We start from the raw sequence: 15,124 nt of genomic DNA, 5'->3' as shown, positions 1-15,124 counted from the left end.
TGTGCTGCTTATATGTGGAAAGAGTAGTCTGGTGGGCTCCTGCTTTGTTCACAAACTTGAGAGGACAAATGCTATACTTGTACTAGGCTGGTGCTAATTTACCTTTAATAATGGAACATTATTACAGTATTTTTACAGGGTATTTTGAAAATGCTGCTACCAATAGATATTGTCAGGGAGGAAAATTTTCTTCTCTTCTAGATTCTTTGGATGGTCTAATAATAAAATTAATATAAAACAGCTTAACAAGATTAAAAACAAATTTAATTACCTATGTATGGAGGCTTCATAAGAATATGAGGATCCAAGATAACCAAACAATTGAGGCTTATATGCTGTTCTGAGGTAATAAGGAAGGGGTGGGGATCTGGAACTTCAAAGGGGAGGAAGACAGTGCACAGGGAGCTGGGAAGAGCAAATGTATGGTAGCAAAAGTTTGTCATGCCCACAGAGACAAGGGACACGGAGAGGACTTTGGTCTCTAGGCCCGCCCAAGCTCCCCTCACCACACTTAGCCCTTATTCTTTGAAGTTATCTCTTGATGCTAACTATGTCTCTCTACCTTCTGGTCAGGGAGGGTTCCTTTCAGATGGGAGATTTATCTCCTGTGTTCCAGGGGACAAAGGAGAGTCACAGTGTCCTTTTCAGACTCGCTGTTTCTGGAGAACTTTAATTCAAACTAATCAGTGTGCCAATGTGGCATATTTGGGGTTGCAAATTTTGTTCCCCTATCATACCTCCACTTCTTTTAGTTTTACATATTATTCAAAACTCACCCAATTTTTGCCTTAAAACTCCTGTCCGTCAGTTCACCTGTCTTTTACCTGGTTTGCTGCTGAGAGACATGAGTGAGATCGTAGCACCAGAGTAGCGCACTGGGGAGAGATAGTTGAAAGGTGGGGTCCTGAGCTGCTGTGTGGGGGTACCTGGTGGCAGTATCTTTAATTTAGCAGAGATTCAGGGGAGGAATGGCTAAGAATGTGTCTTTGTGATGAGAAGCCTTAATAATTCTCCAACTTAGCTGGGAAGCGGCTCTTCTCCGTGAGAGAGGTGGACCTCTGCTCACTCCTCCAAGGTTGCCATCACTTTTGTGAGGAAGCTCCGGAAGGCACTCTCAGAGCCACACGACTACTTTACTGATGGTAGTATGGTTATGCTTTTATGTCCAAGTGATAAACTGTTTGCGATTCAGCCTTTTAAGTAAAACCACTGAGTCATGGGAATTAGTATCTAGAAATATTTGACTGATTCCCAAAGTGTTGAAAAAGAAGATCCTGCTGGTCTGTTGGTTCAAGCCTCAACCTATTCCCATTAGCAAAGAAAAGTGAAGATATCTCTTGTGATTGGTGGTATCCTGTTATAATAACCTTTGAGATCGCTGTAGAACTGGCCAAGTATGCTCCATTTTATAAACAGGGTCAGGATTTTGGTTCTCCAAGTATATACACCAAGTAAGTAATTACCTCTCTTTCAGATAAGCATGTAAAGAACTTCCTTTCTTCTGGGAGTATTCATTAATAGTCCACATTCCCTGCTTGTGAGTCTGTTTTTAAGGAGATTCCTCTTACAGTATAATTTCTAAGAGTACAGCTAGATAATATACACCTTCAGCCTTGGAGGGGCTTATTTGAATTCCAGCCTTGCCTTCCTTTCTAAAAAGAGGTAAAGAATGTGTGCCTGAGAAGATCACCTCTTTGTCTTTTTAAAAATCTTATCTGTGAGCATCAAAATTAATTTCTTACTAAACCCTCTCAGTAACAGCGATACAATAATGACTGTGACAGTAATGATGACTAGTAGCCACTTTATGTAAGTTTGTGGGAAAGTTCTGCATCCCACCGATGCAGGAATTTCGGTGTGAAATAAGTTGGATGCAATATAACACCAATTAAATCAAGATCATAGTGAAATAAAGAGTACCTTGCAAATATTTTTTGTTGATGGAGAAAGCACCTTAATATTAAAAGTGGTAGAGAAGAAAAATGAACTTTAATGCTGCATCTAAAAATCTACTGAAAACTTCACCAAAAAATGTAAGAATTTAAAGTAGATTAGCTCCGTCAAGCTTGACATAGACATGAGCTGTCTCTCCTTCTAGTTACAGTTGTTCTTGGAGACAGCATCTCAAAATGAGTTGTCAGAAATGCCATCAGATTCTCTCAGGGGACTGTTGCTACAGTTGGAACTGTGCTCCTGAAGGAGTAGGCATCAAATAAATTGGACCCATGAATATTAATAATTTCTTAAAAGTAAATGCATAGTGACTTTAAATCACTGGCCCATAGAAATGGCGACATTATGCTCACACTGCAATAGTGCCATTAGGGTGTGGGTGGCCGTCAGTCCCATAAAGCGATCATTTAGAAATAAAATTCTAATAAGTCATAAACTCAGCTATACAAAAATTTAAATTTTAATGAGTAATAGTTTGTCTTACGGCTTTTAAATTATGACTGAAATGATCTTGTAAGACTCTCCTAGGAAGTTTGAACTTATGAGATTTTCCTTTAAATTCTCCTGTACCAAATAGTTGCATTGAAAATAAGTCCATGTATCTTTGGTTTTCAATGAAAAAAAAAAAAAAAAACATTTGAAAGAAGACATGTACCAAGATTTCTTCCATTTGCCTCCTCTAACTCTACTGAAGTTATTTCAAATTGAAATTTTATCTCTTCTGGCCTCCCCGGGGGAATTGGGACTAAGAAGACAAACCTCCTCCACACTTCCCATGGTGGGTAGCGGTTGGTTTGGAAGACATAAAAACAGTGAGGAGATAATTAGCAAGCACTTTTTTTAGAGAGGCTGCAGAAAATCTCCTGAAATTTCTCTGAGGAGCAAAACTAGGAAAGAAATGAATTTGCATTAGTGTGCATGTGATTTTTCCCTGTCTCTAGCATGTGTCAGCTCACACTATGTCCCAGGAGCTTGGCTCTGTGCTGGAGATACAAGACCAAAATCCACCGTGCTCACGGAGTTCAATCTGAGGGAGGAGGACCCACATAACATTTTAAAAATGAAACTCATCAACAGATGAATAGAACACTCTGGAAATAATGGGAAACATGGAACAGGAGTGTGCTAAAATTGGGGAAAGTTGACCCTGACAAAATGAATTGGAGAGAAAGCACATGGGGAAAATGAGGAATGAGAAATCATCCCTAAAAGGAAATTGCTGTAGTTTGGGGAACGTTCTCAACATTTGTACTGCAGGCTGTAAATAGGTGTTTCATGTGAAGGGGCAGTTGTGGCTAAGTGAGTTTGAGGGTGCAGCATCTCAAATTCCCCTTTTGGAGAGTCTCAAACCACATAACAAGTTTAAAGTCTCTGAGATGTCCCCTGCCAAGAAACCCACTTAAATTGGTTTAATCCAGGGTTTTTACAAACTCAGTAGAGCATGGAATCCTTGTAATATTCCATAGAATGATTTCTGTTCAGTGGCTCAGGGAATACTGTCTGCTAGAGGCTAAGAGGGGCTGGAGCGCTTGGTGCAGGCCAGGCTGTAAGAAGCTTTATAGGCCATGCTCTGATTTTGAATTTTTCCTTTGTGTAGAAATTTTAATGTCTTAATGTCACCTATCCAAAACAGAATTGCTGTAATTGTACTGAGGCCCTTTGCTTTGGAGAGGGATAAAAGGAAGTGGCTGGCCTCTGATCCTCAAGCGACTCACAGCTTAATGGGAAGACAGAAATGTAAGCTATCTTAATAGTAAGGTAATTTTTTCAAGAGCTTTTGCAGAATGCTTTAAACAAAGAGAATGTTCCCTAGTGTTCCTTGGGAATTCGGTGATGCTTCATCCAGATTTACATGCCTGGGGGTTGGATGAGGAAGGCAGAATGAGGGCAGGGGACACGGTGGTGCCAGGATCATGGAATGATGGAAGTGTAGGGCTAAAGCCTACAGATTGTCAGGCAAGGTATAGAAGGCGGATATGACAGGATGTAGGGAGTGCATTTGGAGGATAGAGAAGGAGTATCTTAGAATTCTGAAAGTTTTTCTCGTGAGCACGTTAATATCAAATACTCTTACTGAGGATAGGGCTTTTTAAAATTTAAACTCCCAGTTGTGTCTCCAACTAGGCTCTTGCCGGGTGCAGAGTAGACATCAAAAAATGAGTGGAACCCTGGCTGGTTTGGCTCAGTGGATAGAGCGTCGGCCCGTGGACTGAAGGGTACGGGGTTTGATTCTGATCAAGGGCATGTAACTCAGTTGCAGGCTCAATCCCTGGCCCTGGTCGGGGTGCGTGTGGGAGGCAACCAATTGATGTGTCTCTCTCACATCAATGTTTCTCTCTCTGTCTCTTCCCCTCCCTTCTACTTTCTCTAAAAGTCAATGGAAAAATATCATTAGGTGAGGATTAAAAAAATAAAAAAGAAAGAAATGAGTGAATATATTGAATTATCATATATATATATGGCTAATATGCAAAGTGTCCCTTCTGGAGTTCAACTGGGAGACTGGGAGTTTGATCGCTCGCTATGACATGCACTGACCACCAGAGGGTGGTGCGAACAAAGGAAGACCCCGGCTGGCAGCTGGCAGCCAGGGAAGGAAGGCCCCTGCCGGCAGTCAGAAGACCCTGATAGGCCCTGATCTCTGCCCAGGCCTAGGGACCCTACCCATGCACGAATTTTGTTCACCGGGCCTCTAGTATTTTATAATGTGCATTCCTTATGCTACATAGTATTGATGACTACTTTAAATTTCATGAATGATGTTACAGTGTTTCAATATGTGTGTGCAAGATAAATTGAGAAAAGGAAATTAACCATTAGGACTGGAAAGACGTACCAAAACTGTCATTCAAAGATTGTATTATTATTTATGTTAAAATTCCAAAAGAATCTACATATAAGAATTAATAATATAGTTTAGAAAGGTTCCTAGATTATAAAATAATGTACTAAAATAAATTCAATTTAGAAATGCTAGCAGTGTATAACTAAAGAATAAAAATTTTAAAAAGTTATTATTTATCATAGCATAGAAAACCACAAAGTGTCCAGACATAAATCTAAACTATATAGGAGACTTTAAGAAGAAATTATAAAATTTTACTTGAAAGATATTAAGGAAATACTAAATAGAGAGATTATGTCATTGATTAGTTGACTTAATATCATTTCTTCAGAGAATGACATAAATTAAATGCTTTTACTTATGATCAAAATGCTAACTTAAATTAGGTGATTCTTAGTGAATTGTACTATTATTTAAATTTGGATTATTCTTTTTTCATTAAAAGCCCTAATGGACTCAGATCACTGTAATTCATAATCTGTTATAAAATGTTTTATTCATTAATTCAGGATATAATGTGTTCAAGGAGATTGATAAAAAGCTTAGACATAGGAGCTACACTTGCTTTTTAATCCCAGAAAGCCACATAAAATACATTGAAGATTAATCCTTGGTATCAAGGTCAGGTAATGTAGAATATAAAACAAAAATTAGCAAGTGAACTAACAAAAATAAACTCATAGATACAGAAAACAGAATGCTGGTTACCAGAGGGGAAGGGGAAGGGGAAGGGAAGGATGAAGAGGGTAAGGAGGGGTCAAATATATGGGAATGGAAGGAAACTAGACTTTAGGTGGTGAGCACATAATAGAGTATCCAGGTATCGAATTATAATTGTACACTTGAAAATTATGGAATATTATTAATTAATATTACTCCTATACATGTATTTATTTTCCTTTTTAAATTTAAGTATAGTCGGTATACAATATTGTATTCATTTCAGGAGTACAATATAGTGACTCAACATTTATTTATATACATTACAATGTGATCACCTCACTAAGTCTAGTAATCATTTGTCACCATACAAACACCATAATGTTATTGTCCAATAAATTTAAGTTTTTTAAAAAAGTGGAGGACATGTTAGTCTCTTCCAGCTGGAGACGCGTGGGTGCTGAGTATGGCTCAGTCCCAGCAGCAGCACATTTTAATGGCCACACGGAAATATCCTGGAGAATCTCCCCTCCCTCCCTAGAAACCAACTTTGTGCCTCAGTGTCCCTTTCTATAAAGCAGGTGTTACACGCTCAGATGCCTACAGGGATGAGACAGGCAACATAAATAACTGAAGTGGGCTAGGTGGGGACTGTCCAAAATGGCGTAGCATTTTCTTCTTCTAAAGGGGACAGCCACTTTTGATTCTTCTGTCCTTTCATATTCAATTGATAGTATCGCCTTCTAAAGAATTTCAATTTTATGGCTTGGAGCCTTGAAATCAGGGATGTTTTAGGAACTAATAGAGGCATCTGAGTATGTTGGACCACTTGGCACCCAGCCCACTGGTATGGTTGTACATACTATCTTCTTAGTGAGTGAGTGTTGGTTGAACTACTGAGATATGACTTCAGCAGCCAGTTATTTGCTTTTGTTAAGATTCTCTAAGTCATATCGCTCAAAAAAAGTATAAGGATTTCCAAGTTTACCACATAGGCAGATATGAAGAACCTATGTCCAAACACAACAATGAGCAGGCATTCCCCTTTCCTGGATAATATGAGTGACTGCGCTTCTTTACCCGTTAATATGTAGCCTTCCTTTGGTCTTCCCATCTTCTAGAAAAACATTACCAAGACAGCGAGTCACAGATCTGCCCCTGCTTTCTGACAGCTCCCAATCCAGGTCAAAATTATGCTTTTGTGAACCTCTCCCCAAGTCACCTAACAGAACCCAAATTGATAACAAGCACATCCTTCTACCTGTTTCGGAGCCATCAGAGTTCCCGATAGCCTGCTGGTTCCCTGATTGCAATGAGCCAGTAAACCCAACATGGTCCTACTACGGTCTGTCCTAGTCACCTGTGGATGAAGGGTATTGATGCCTTTGTAAGATTTCGTGATATTGTTATATAGTTATTTACTTTCTGGTCCTTGTGAAAAATTAAAGGCAGAAGTACATATTATAGGAGGAAAGTTTATAAAGGAAATTTAATAGTAAAAACTGAACAAATGATTCATATCAATAAAAACTATTTCCTAAATTGTTTCCCTCTCAGCGTTGTGTACCTGCTGTTGCTTCGGTGTCTTGGAAAGCCAGCATCTCTGGCAGATTTCACTTTGTAATTCTCTTTGCAGATAGGAGGAAGAGGTGACTGTTTGAAACTAGTTAGAAAAAGTTCTTTCCAAAAGCTATAGATTGTGCTGTTTATGATCTTAGCAGGTTTCAACCTGCTGTCCAGGTCTGGAACTTGAGACAAGTTAAGATCCACAAGGTTTTTGCGGTCAAGTCTCATTAATTAGAGTTTGCTGCCAAGTCATGGTTAGGAGGCTGACTTCCATGTCTGGTGCCTTTCCGCGGTTGCCTGCCTGAGCTGGTGGACCAGGGCCCTGGCCTAAGCTGTCTCTGTGCCCCTGGATAGACTCTGCTTTGCTGCTAACGTGTGAAGGCAAAGCTTGGAGGGGGTAGAAGTTGGGAGTCCAGTTTGGGAGGCTTTTCCCAGAAGTCAGAGAAAAGCATTCTTAGTCGTTTATCCAGACAGTTTAAAAAGAAATTAAGCTGACTTGTTTTTTCAGGTCACTTTTTTAGGAAACATGCAAGGTACTCGGGCACTGCTTCTCCCTTTGTGAGGCAAGCAGGAAGCTTTTCCTTGCCAGCTTTATTATGTCATTGAATTAATAATGTAAAGACTAGATCAGAAGTCGATTTGGCAGCTATGCCTTTAGGGAAATTTTTGGAAGAGTGACCTTCCATTTTTTAATAAGCATGTTATTACTTTAGAATTAAATTACTGAGAGCTAAGCTATCCTCTTCAATTTGCTATTAGCCATTTTTTCCCTTTTAGTTTTAATGAACTAGAACAAGTTGAAGCCAGTTGTTTCTAACAGCATGCAGTCAGGAAGGAACCCAGAAACTTTCATTGCTGGGCCCTTTATTTTAGACAAGTTTAACTCTTCTAAATGTTAGAACTTTGAAAGTCTCTACAAAGTCTCCATTTCTCCTCCTCCTCCTCCTCACTCCTCCTCCTCCTCCTCCTTCTCCTCCTCTTCCTCCCACTCCTCCTCCTTCTCCTCCTTTTCTTCCTCTTAAATTAAAGTGGGATGGGAGACCATGTAACGCTCCTTTGACCCCGTTTATGTTTGGATGCCTCCTCAAGCTTGAGTTTTCTTTCTTAAAGTAAAACACATTACTGTTGTGATTCTACTAGTAAAATTCATGCAGAAAATAAATGGGCCAGAAAGTCCAGTAGTATATTCTGTAACAGATCTGGGGAAAGGGTTTAACTCATCAAATATTAGAACTCAACTAAAAACACCAGTTCTTTCTTTAAATTGTTTTTTTATTAAAAACACTTTGTATAGTGTGTTGCTTTTATTAGGTGGTTATACCAGAAGCTGTGATGGTAGATACAGATGTGTGGGGGTCGAGCTGCTGAGCCTGCTCAGCGGGAGGCCGGGCAGTTGGCGCAGTGGCATGTGAGAGCCCCAGTCAGACCACAGAGGGACAAGAGAGAGATGCTGGACAAGTTTTCTGTTGGGTGTTTATTTTTTGGACTATAAACGGAAAGGATGGCTCAGATTTAAATAAATACATTGTGAGTAATGGCTTTGTTAAGCTCTGTCCATCAGTCTGCCCCAGTGGGCTCTTCGCTTACACAGAGACCCTCACAGCCCCCCTGGCTGCCTGTGCTCCGGGCCCAGTCTAGGAAGGGAACCCCTGCACCCCTTTCCCAACAGAAACCGTGGTGCAGAACCAGCCTCGGCCGGAGCGCTTCCTAGTTGACTGTGTCCTGGAATATGTGCAGGTTGTTGGCGGCAGCCAGGGCAGTCATGTTGTCGGCAGGGTGCCAGGCCGGGGGCACAATCTTCTCATTGAATCCGGACTGTCCTCACTGATCTGGTCCTCCTTGCTCTTCCCGCCTGGACACTCTCCCAGGTTTCAGCCTGGCTCCAGGCTTGCTCTTCTCTCTGGAAGCTTCCAGAACCACGTCCCTCCGCCTGTTTCTGTCAGAGAGCCTGAAGACGTTGTTGTAGGACCCCGTCATGATCCCAGCATCCGGACCGTTCCAGCAGCACCGTGACTGTGGGAGATGCAGTTGTTTCTCCCTACAGAGAACACAGCTTGCTTCCAAGGTGCTGAGGGCCCCGTGGGTCTCCCGCGCAGCTCTCCACGTTGAGATCCCAGACCTTTACTGACAGGTCTTCTCAGGTCAGCACGCACCGACCACTGTGACTGAATTCATGTAGGAGATGGAGGAAATTGTTTCTTAGAAGAAAGACCTATTCCTGGGACCTTCAAGTTCTTCAGAAAACTTAAGAGTGTCAGTCGCACAGGGCTGAGGCGTGCATGTCGCACAGCCCGATGGTCCCCTTGCTGCTGCTGTGCACAAACTCGTGCACCGGTGTGGGTGGAACTGGCTGCAGGAACACCTCCTCAGCTCCTCCCTGTCCTCGGGCTTAATGTCCACGATGTTAAAGCTTCTATCTGTGAAAATGCCAGTGTATGCACTAGCCTGGGTAGAGCCTAATATTTTTCTTTGATCTCTCATTCATTAGCTTATGATATCTAAATCATATGCTAAAGGTGAAAATTGCTTTAAGAAAAGAGTGGAGCCCTGGCCAGTTTGGATCAATGGACAGCACGTCGGCCCACAGAGTGAAGGGTCCTGGGTTCAATTCTGGGCAAGGGCATATACCTTGGTTGCAGGCTCCATCCCCTGCCCTAGTCAGGATACATGCAGGAGGCAGCCAATTGATGTGTCTCTATCACATTGATGTTTATCTCTGTCTTCCCCTCCCTTTCACTCTCTCTAAAAATCAATGGAAAAATATCCTTGGGTGGGGATTCACAACAACAACAACAACAAAAAAAAAAGAGTGGAAAACCGATGAGGAACATAAGCAGGATTAAATCAATATGCATAGCTCTGGCAAGACCCTCTTTCCTTTTATCACTGTGTAAAGCTAAATTTAAAAGATGTGAGATCCAATATCTCAGTGGTCGGCAAACCGCAGCTCGCGAGCCACATGCGGCTCTTTGGCCTCTTGAGTGTGGCTCGGCGTTAGAACCACTTCTTCAAAATTGACTCGCCCAGGCTGAAAACCGACTTCTGCGCATGGGCCACGAAGTTTCAATCACACTGTACATGCACGCTGCACGTGGTATTTTGTGGAAGAGCCACACTCAAGGGACCAAAGAACCGCATGTGGCTCGCGAGCCACGGTTTGCCGACCACGGCAATATCTGAATCATGAACAGTGGGGCGTACCTACAGTACCTATTTCTAACATCCAGTGACCATTAAAATTTGATTAAGCACATTCTTTGGAAGTGATGGGTAAACTTGTTTGTATAAAGATATTTAAAAATAAGGTATCAGGTTTAAAAGTGAGAAAAAAGGCTCAGATGCTAAATGATTATGGGAGGCCATGATTTGCATGCGTGAAATTGATATGTTGAGCATCTTTGTTTCTAGGACACCTGAGGCAGCATAGAGTAGTGATTAACTCAAGAATTCTGAAGTCAGATAGTCTGAATTTGAATCCTGGTTCTACTGCTCTGTAGCTCTGTGACTTGGAGCAAATTACTTAAACTCTCTTTGCATAGGCTCTCCCAACTGTAAAATGTTTTTTTTTTTTTACTTACATATACCTCCTAGGGTTTTGTGAGGGTTAAAGTGAGTTAAAATATGTACATTCTTTAAAAGAACATATAGAATATTGTAAGAACCGTATATGTTGGTTATCATTACTTGCTATGATTAATGGGTGGAGGTTTACACAAAGGAAGCTCACAGCACCAGAGATAAAGTTATTTTGGGGGCCAAGTTTTGTTTTTTTTTAATGTTTTTATTGATTTTTTAACAGGAAGGGAGAGAGATGTAGAAATAGAAGAATCAATGTGAGAGAAACATTGATCGGCTGCCTCCTGCACACTCCCCACCGAGGATCAAGCCCACAACCCGAGCATGTGCCCTGACCAAGAATCAAACCAGTGACCTCTTGGTACATGGATCGATGCTCAAATACTGAGTTACATCGGCCGGGCCTTAGCCAAGTTTTGTAGGTGTCCCAAAATGGTTCCCCATTTTTTAAAGGAAAATAATTTGCAGCCTTAATATATGATTGATTTAAGCCTAAATGCTGACTGCCTCTATATGCGATTCTGGTTTCCTAATTACATTATTGTTCTCTAGCTTTACCGATTGAATATTTTTTTCTTAATTTTATTGAACAGGAGACAAGTCTTACTAATTTTTAGATTCTTTGGTATGAAAATGAGAATATTTGTGAAATGTTCTGCATAACTGACAAAAACTTGACTGGAAATTAACAATGAGCCTCTGTCATCTGAAACAGTTATTTCGGAAAGCATGAGTTCACAGTCATTGGCCTAAAGTGAATTAGTGATCAGTCTAATCTGAAAAAAAAAAAATAGTTCTTGGCAACAAACAAACCTTACACATCAGGGGACTGATGGGCAGCTGTCTTTAGGCTGCAAATGTCCCTTAAAACTCTGAGCTAGTGGATCTAAGACAGGGCCCCTGAAAAGCTTAAAGAAACCAAGGTCTGTGCTGAAGGGATCTTCTGGTATTCTGTAATATTTGTATGTAACATCGTTTCATAATACAGAAGAAAATCCTTATCTGAAGATACCAGCTCATTTCCAAACTCCCTGTCAGTGACCAGAAGGCAATAGTCCCAATACAAAAGGAATCACCGAGCACGTAAACAGCAGGAAGGCAGTGCGGGGCTGGGCACCCTGCACTTTGTGCTGGGTGCCATAAAGCAGCCATCCCGGGAACATGCACAGGTATCCAAATAAGATGTGGTGGCTCTATTAGGCTGTTGAGGAAAATCAAGGCTCAGAGGAGATAAGTATCTTGGCCAAAATCACACACAGTAAATGGCAGAGCCTAGATTTAAATTCAGTTCCAAAGTTGATGATGCTCCTGAATATGTAGGTTTAATAAGATTCACCTAATGCCTCTAAAAGTTAATTTGGTACAAATGTGTCTTTTGCCTCAATATTAATTCATTTTTGAGTTATTTGAAGTTCATTGTATTTCAAGTTCATTGTATTCATAAATTTGAATTAAACTTAACTTTATCACTGAGCAAGTCTCACTTATGAATTCATAGATGGGAGAGGTATTCTTCAAGTCAGCTTTGCAATTGAAATTGAGTAATTGAGTAACTAGAGTAGGAATGTCTCAATTTAACCTCCTTACCAGCTGTAATATTCAAGTGTTCTAATAATCCATTTTCTTTTATGTTTCACTGAAGATGAATCATGCTACTGGCTTTTATCCCTAGACCTCCAGAGTTGCATCTGAAATTCTCTTTTTCAAGGATCACAGACCAGCTTCTTTTTAAGGACTAGATTCTCTTTGTTCTAGACCCATTATTTGGTGATATAAAGAGAAAGGCAATAGGACCTTATTACAACCCATTATGTGCAGAACTAATATGAATTTTGCCTCTATTCTGGCCATTTTCTGAGAACAAAGACATTTTTGAAGGTCTCCTTAATAGGAATCTATTAATCATTGATGACTTAAAACCATTACCCAACCTGTAACTTTTAGGAGTTACTGTAGCAGAATGTCAGAGGAGGGGGGCAATTCTAAAAATTCTGAAGTTTTACTAGAAAGTATAGAAGTTAGAAGATGAATGATTAAAATAGTAATGTACTTTCTTGCATGTTGAGTGAAACGCCTTAAGTATTGATTAAGTTTAGGAGGGAATATGAAATTAAATAGAATGGTAGTGATAGTTGAGCTTTTTATTATTGCCTTTCCCACCCACATCCCTACTAGTGACGCCGTGGTCACTGTGCATGTCACTGTGAGGAGGTGTCTGTCTCCAGGCCTGCCTATACTACTGTTGTAAGCATTCTCACCACACACACAGAAAATGTTAACTGTGTGAGGCGATGGATGTGTAACTATCCCGATCCTGGTAATCATCCCACAATGTGTGTGTGTGTGTGTGTGTGTGTGTGTGTGTGTGTGTGTGTGTGTGTGTATCAACTCATCATGTTCTTTACTTTAAATATATATAATTACATCTGTCAGTTATTCCTCAATAGAGTTGATGGGGGAAAGAATGCCCCAGAAACTGTTCAAGATAGAGAGAGCAGCTGCTGAGGGCAGTGATTGCTGGAGCTGGAAAGCCAAATGAAGTTTGGATCATTTGGGCTATGATGGGCCACGTGAAGGCAAAACTGTAGGAAGAGGGAACCAGTTGATGAAGAAGTTATAGAAAGCCCTCCAGAGAGAACCAGAATACCGTCAAAGAGACAGGAAAGGTTTGCCCACTCGCCTATTGCTGCCACAGTTTCTGGCTTCCTGCGGCTTGGCAGTCATTTTCTCCTGCATATTTAATGACTACACACCCTTTACCCTGAGAGAACATGTGACATAACGCACCTTCTTGGATGGTAGAGAGCCTTACCTGCAAGGGGCGTGACACTTAAAAAGACATCTGTTGCATATACTCAAGATCATCCACACTTTGATCTAGAATGTTGGTGAATGAAGAATGTGGCATCAGAGATAACCAAAGCCTGTGATACCAGGAGCAGCACAGCGTGACTTTGTCCAGAGCTCAGATGTCCAAGGCAGCAGAGACAATGAAGGCCACGTATAGCAGAGTCCTGGATGGTGGGTGTCTCCATGCACAGTAAGGTGCAGCTGTGTAGTGAACCTAGCATTTTTCCTTGCAGGGCAGGGTAGCTATTTCCTGAGAAGCAAGTTAACTTCCAGCTTTTCAGGATTAGTCAGCATACCTAGCAGTCATGACAGATTTTTCTTTCTTATTTTTTTTAAACATTTTAGAATACATAGGTTGGAATTGGGATGATGTGTTATTTTTATCAAGTGTAGACTTCCATTGGTCATAGCAACATGTGTGAAATGTGGACAAGGTTATGGGGCTCGAGGTGAGCAACACTAATTTGTGTTTGCACAGTTGTGTCTGTACTAGGTAAGGGCTTCATCTGAACCAGTCTATACCTCCTGTCATCCAATCTTGAAAACCAGAAATCATGGATTTTGAAGTTGCATACAATTACCATGTTGACTAGGTTATTTAATCCAGAACTAGGTTTTTAAGCCTTATATAGTCATAAAATGTGTGGTGGGAGTTTTAAGACTGATGTTTCTTTCCTTTGCTTTATATTGGCCAGTGGGAAGGACATTAAGACTCTACGCCAAACTTATAAAAGTTTACCCAGGGCAAGGCTAATTTGCCTTTGTGTTTTCAGTGTTGACATGGTATGATAGAGGTTTTAACTTCATGGGAAGCTCTTCCTTAGAACATTTTAATTGTCTAATCTTAAAAAAATATTAATTTTTAAATTAATGATTTCAAGTTAAACTTTACTCTCTGAAATATTGGGGTTTATTATAATTATTTGAATATGTTGGCTTAAAAGTGAGTATTTTTCCCCTTTTTCATTGTTATATTTGTTAAGCTCTCAGCCTTTTGATGAAACCAACCTGCAATATGACAAATGAACATTTTGCAACATCTGGATAAATGTACCCTCATCTACTATGGTACCTTTACAGGAGTTCTTTATTTATTTGTATGGCTTCAAATTACTATCTCGTGTCCTTTCATTTCAACCTGAAGCCTTTCTCTTTAGTATTGCTTGTAGGTAAGGCAAATTTCTTTAGGAGGACAATTTTGTTCAGTCTGTTCTTATAAGGAATAAGCTTTGGTTATTTTCTTTTTACTACTAGCAGAATGTAAACAAAATTAGAGGTCATTCCTTTTCTTTTTTAGCTTACTTTTTTCATTGAGGTGAAATTCACGTAACACAAAATTTCAGAGTGAACATTTTAGAGAGAACAATTCAGTGTTTAGTACATTCACAATGTTGTGTAACCACCACCTGTGTCTAGTTCCAAAATATTTTTACCACTCCAAAATAAAATCCTGTGCTCATTAAGCAGTTATTCCCCATATTCCTGTCTCCACACCCCAGCCCCTGGCAAACACTAATTTGCTTTCTATATCTATGGATTTACTCTGGTTATTTCATATAAATGGAGTTTATAATACATGATTTTTTGTTGTTAATCTTCACCCAAGGATATTTTTCCCACTAATTTTTAGAGAGAGTGGAAAGGAGGAAGGGAGAGAGAGAGAGAGAAAACATA

The 15,124-nt window shown here is 40.3% G+C and overlaps 1 protein-coding gene and 1 pseudogene across 1 annotated transcript in view; one reads left to right on the top strand and one right to left on the bottom strand.

Moving 5' to 3' along the window:
- The window catches only part of ATP8A2 (ATPase phospholipid transporting 8A2), a 528,491-nt gene that overhangs the window by 130,735 nt on the left and 382,632 nt on the right, over positions 1-15,124 (top strand). The window lies entirely within an intron of this gene.
- Positions 8,732-9,505, bottom strand: LOC103296754 (serine/threonine-protein phosphatase 2A 55 kDa regulatory subunit B delta isoform-like; annotated as a pseudogene).

The sequence above is a fragment of the Eptesicus fuscus genome, chromosome 7, assembly GCF_027574615.1.
Source record: "Eptesicus fuscus isolate TK198812 chromosome 7, DD_ASM_mEF_20220401, whole genome shotgun sequence".
Taxonomy (NCBI): domain Eukaryota; kingdom Metazoa; phylum Chordata; class Mammalia; order Chiroptera; family Vespertilionidae; genus Eptesicus; species Eptesicus fuscus.
This window is presented reverse-complemented; position numbering and strand designations above follow the sequence as displayed.